Source organism: Anser anser, assembly GCF_964211835.1.
Source record: "Anser anser genome assembly, chromosome: 9".
NCBI classification, from domain to species: Eukaryota; Metazoa; Chordata; class Aves; order Anseriformes; family Anatidae; genus Anser; species Anser anser.
In genome coordinates, this window is record NC_139729.1 from 713,164 (window position 1) to 718,171 (window position 5,008).

The 5,008-nt window shown below is 37.3% G+C and overlaps 1 long non-coding RNA gene across 1 annotated transcript; it reads left to right on the top strand.

The window, feature by feature from the left end:
- The first annotated feature begins 501 nt into the window (after nt 1–501).
- LOC310904030 lies at nt 502–4,569 on the top strand. Its single transcript, XR_014587990.1, has 3 exons — nt 502–696; nt 1,792–1,844; nt 4,525–4,569. It is a non-coding gene; the product is annotated as an uncharacterized lncRNA (long non-coding RNA).
- The last annotated feature ends 439 nt before the right edge of the window (nt 4,570–5,008 follow it).

Here is a 5,008-nt window from a genome sequence, read left to right on the forward strand (position 1 = left end):
GTAAAGCATTGGATCATATTTTAATGAATGAGATTATTGTAAGATTGACAAGTTGTTTTTTTTGAGTGTGTTCTATTGTTTGTGTAACTTTGAAGGGGGAAAATGTAGGGGATGTGAAGCCCAGAAGCCTGTATAATTAGTTGCTTAACACTTCAAATGTTAAATTAATGAATTAAGCTACTAAAAAAAAAAAATCACAGTGTGGGCAGAGGAAAAGATAGGAGCATATTCTAGGAACATGGATTATTTTAATTATGGTAGCATGAATTATTTTGTCTATGAAGCTAACTGCCAAATTTTGAAACGGAATTCAGTCAGACTTTGGCTACTTATATATAGCTTTATGGATTTCGTTACTGGTTTTCTGGTGATTTCCCTCTACAAGTTGAACGGTCTTCAGAATTTTCAAATTGTATTCACTGAGTGCCAAGACCGATGGGGGGAGGTTTATAGTTCTGTAATTTGTTTTCATCAATAAATATTGGAATTAATTTGGGTGGACATAAGGATAAATTGATTGCTGTTTCCCTTTCAAAGCTGGAATCCCAGAATGCATTCCAGCCTCCACCTGTTAAGAGACTTGTGACACCAACAGTAAACCGTCAGCCGATGCGTTATACGCGGTATTCTGAACCATCACCGACTTCAACTACTCAGTCCAGCAAAATTTGCCAGAGAGGAGACACAAAGTTCCAAGTGAGTACATTTTTGAGTCCTTATGTGCCTGTTTTTTTTTTCCAGTCTTGGAATGTTTCTCAAACCAATTGTTATCCTATCTTTGCAAAAAGTACTGATAGTATGTTTGAGGCGAGCTTTAAGGCAGTGGGAACCATTGTGAAATAGATTGAGCTTTTATGGATTTAATTCTGTTTTTGGAACACTCAGTGTCTTGTGGTTGTTTTCACGATGTCATGATGTGCTATTGAGTCATCCTGTTGTCAGTGAAAGAATATTAAAAGACAGAAATGTTTTCCTTTTATATTCTCATGTACACAAAGCTGTCACTGATGAAACATGCTCGTGTTCTGTGTAAACTATTCCAGGTGAGCTATGTGCTCCAAGTGAGAGTTCTGACAATGTGCTGAGTTATCGGTTTTGATTGCTTTGGAGTAGATGGAGTCTGATAAATTTTCCATAAAATTAAATGGGCATCTCTTTCTGCGAAAACATCTGTGTTTCCAGTATCAGTCTGAGTGTACAAATGACCACTTGCTAAGTGTATGGGCTTCTTAGGCTGGAAATCAAAGTGGACAGTAATACTGGTTGCTTATTGCTTTTAACTCTTTCAATCTCTGTATTGTTTAGCCAGCACAATCTCCATTTGGTAAAGTTCTAAAATGAATGTAGCAGCAACTGCTTAGTTTTTAGGGGGGTAGAGGTTTTTTTTTTCTTGTTTGTTGATAAATGACAGAAAACAGAAAAGTATGTCCCTTTTACGGGGTTGGCAAACACAAGTTTTGATGAAAACTCTCCCCCACACACACAATTTTTGTCATTTTCTTTAAAGTAATTACTTTCTTTGTTAGAGGATTTGACAAATTTGATTTAGTGTTCTATCAGTTTGTCCTCAATGCTGAGTGAAGCAGTGATGCTTACTTTAGCCCCAAAATTTAACTGAACTGTACCCACAATGCTGAATTAGGGAACAACGTTAAGTAGGTGAGGTGTATTCAGTGCTATAAAATTAAATATAAATAAATAAAAACCACAAAAAACCACATGAAGTGGTTGTTGGTACTTTGTGTATTCTGAACATATTCAGCTAAGTCTTGAACTAAACTTAACTTGCAGGGGATGAGAGAGAAGACTTTGCCTGCAGAACAGCGAGCAGAACCATCTGAAAGGTATGACATCTATTAATTTAAAACTTAAAGGAAGAAAGACATCTCCTTTTTCAGTACGGTCTGCACCTGAAAGGTGGTGACAGTTCTCAGTAAAAGGAATGGGAAATCCAATGAAAATTTTGTATTTTGAGGCAGCTGCAAAGTCTGGATTGTGTTTGAAGATCAATATAACTTTGAGAAAATTGTTGTTTTTATGAAAGGAAGGAAGATGAGCAAGAATAAAAGTACTGATACACCGCTTTTTATCCCAAGTTTATCTTCTGAGAAGGATACGAAGATGGGAAACGAAGCACGTTATAATGCTGTATCCACAGAAAGGATCTTTGCTATTGGAGGCCTTATTTTTTCCTTCTACAGGAAATATGGCTCATTTTGTAGTTTAACTAAATCTGTAGCGTTACAAATTTTGCTTTGACAGATATTTCATGGTTTATAACTCAGTTTACTTATAACAAAATAATTTGTCCCTCCTAATGTTCCCTAGGGGAAAAGCTATTAGTTTTAGCTATTTAATTGCTTGCAGTTTGAAAGCTCTGTCCTAATGGGATGATTCTTTCTGAAGTATTCTTTAGAAGGTGAAGTAGGGGAAGTGAGTTACAGTTCAGGAGGATGTTTATTGATGTGTTTTTTTCTTTATTTTTTAAGCAAAAACATGGAGGAAGATTTATGATTTATTATTCTTTTTTTTAATACTCCTTTCATGATGAAGTTAATTGTCTGCTTTGAGTTCACATGAAGACCATGTGTTCTTTAGAATCATTTGAGGCCAAATGCTAACTCATCTCTAAAATAAAAAAAATCCAGCAGAATTAATTGAATTTCTTCTTGAGGAGACTGCTTTGTGTTATACTGCTTTCTTGGTTTAGGTCAAATGAGTTATCCTCCAGATAATATTGATGGCTTTTCCTTCTGGGCAAATGGTGTTTTGGGTAATAATGCTTGAGTTAAGGGACTTTGCACTCGGTTTTTAGGGGGTTGCTCTTTTCAAAGAACAGTAGCAGGGAATTTTGTCGACTCTATGCTCATCTGCCAAGCAATTCTTATGTGACCATGGGCATTCTTTGGCTTGCAGAAAGAACTCAACACTTTGTTTTGGCATCTAAAAGTTGGACTTCACAACAACCACCTTTTCAGGGGTGGAAGCGACTGGCTTTAAGGTTCTGGTACAGGTGCAATCAGGTGCTGGGTTTTAATTATGTTTTTTTCAAACTGTTCTAAATTGTCTCTGTTAGAACTCCTTTCTACTTCTCCATTTAGGAAGGAGATACAGCAAACTCATACTGCTTTTGATTTCGTTCACAAAGTTTATTGCAGTGCCCTACCTTTTGTTTGTAGAGTAGGTAGTGGTGGTAGTGTTTTTTGTGATGCTGGTCTCTGTTGGGTGCCATGTTCTGGAGCAGGAGCACCACACTGATCTGCTGGCAAGAGTCCCTTTGGACAGTTGAGTTGGAATACTCAGTAAATCTCTGGCCCACCAATGCTATATATCTATGCGTGTGTGTGTATATATATATATATTTTATATCCTGAGTCCAATTGTAGATTAGACTTGCTTGAAGGCTGACAACTGTCTTTGCCCCCTTGAAGCTCACAGGTGTTAACAGAAAGAGGAATATGGGCTGTTATGGGCAAGCGATAGTTGTCTGAATGAAGATCTATTTTGATGTAAGACTTTTTTCAGAATTCTAATGGATTGACAGTTTGGATTAGAGAAAAGTCTGAGCATATGCCTTAGGGATCTGTCTTCCTCTATGCAGTTACAGTGCTAAGCAGGCTGTTGTCAAGTATTTGACAAGTTTAGACCAGTTCTCCTCCTCAGTATTGTGGGAGTTTGACCTGGTGTCTTCCAGTGCGATCTAATGCACTTTGGTACTGACTGACTGATTGGCTGCAAGATAAGCTTTGATGTCACGGTTTTTCCAGGCATACTTCATTTTCTTGCCATAGTACTTTTGTTAGAGTTATTCCCTATTCCACTTCTGGTTTGGGTTATTTTTTCCCCATTTGCTCTTGGATTAGGATATCTTTCTGGTTTTGAGCTAGGCTTTTTTAAGTACCAGAAAAACGCCTTTGTATGCCTTACAAAAGGGATCTGTATTCATGTCTGAAAAGACTTCTGGAATGTTGGCATACCCAAACACCTCTGCTGTTCCTGCTGATGGCCACATGAAAGCCAGAGCTGCTTCTGAAGCTTAGGCCATATTACCTTGCCACACAAGTCTAAGGCGTCCCTATTCTATCAGAGCTGTTGGCAGTGTTTCCCATGTGTATGTGTGCATATGTGCACTCTTTCTGTATTTTTGTGAGCTGTTCTTTTATATCCCTGCAAAAGATACACGTGCATCGCAGAATCAGAGAACCAGTCCTATTTAAAGGAAGCACTGGAAAATAACAATCTAAATCAGCTCTTCTATTTCAGGTCTTCTGGCTTAGTCATTGTTCCCATGTGAACGGTGCACTTATGTATGTCCTTTTCATTGCTGCTGTTAATAAAGTTTTTCCTATTTAGAACATCAAGTATTTACCAGCGTTTAGCAACTTGTGAGACAGCTTTAGTTTTTTTCTGATCAGCAGGTTTCAATTCTAGGACTAATAACAGCTCTAATATCTTGAAAAAAAAATTTGGCTGGTAATTTTTTTTTCTCTTGTTTCCCCCAACTTCTGTACTGTCGTGTGCTAGCAATGTGACCAGCTACAAATTCAGTACTGCTGCGTCCAATGGTCTGTCTTCAGGAGTGAGTAGCGGAGGTGGCAAAATGAGAAGGGAAAGAGGAATACACTATTTATCAAGAGCTGTACAAGAACAGGTAAGTGACTCTTAAATTAATTGCTGTCACTGAGCTTACTGAAGTAACTAGCTAAGTGTGTCAGTTTTATTGCATCATAGTAAATTATAACAATACCGCTTTATTTTTGCATTGTTTTTGTTTTCTTGTGGGTTTCAGAGCAGGCTCCAATTGATTTCCTGTGTTTGAATACCTGAACTTTGCTTATGTAATTTTGAAATTTTTAATTCTCTTACCTTGGAGATTCTTCAAACTATAACATTTCTCGTTAGCAATTGAATGAATGAGTCCTAAGAAGAGAAGTTTTGGTGAAGGTTTGTATAGTTTTTCTACAGGAATGATACTTGAAACGAGTGCCAAGTATAAAAAGAAAAAAAA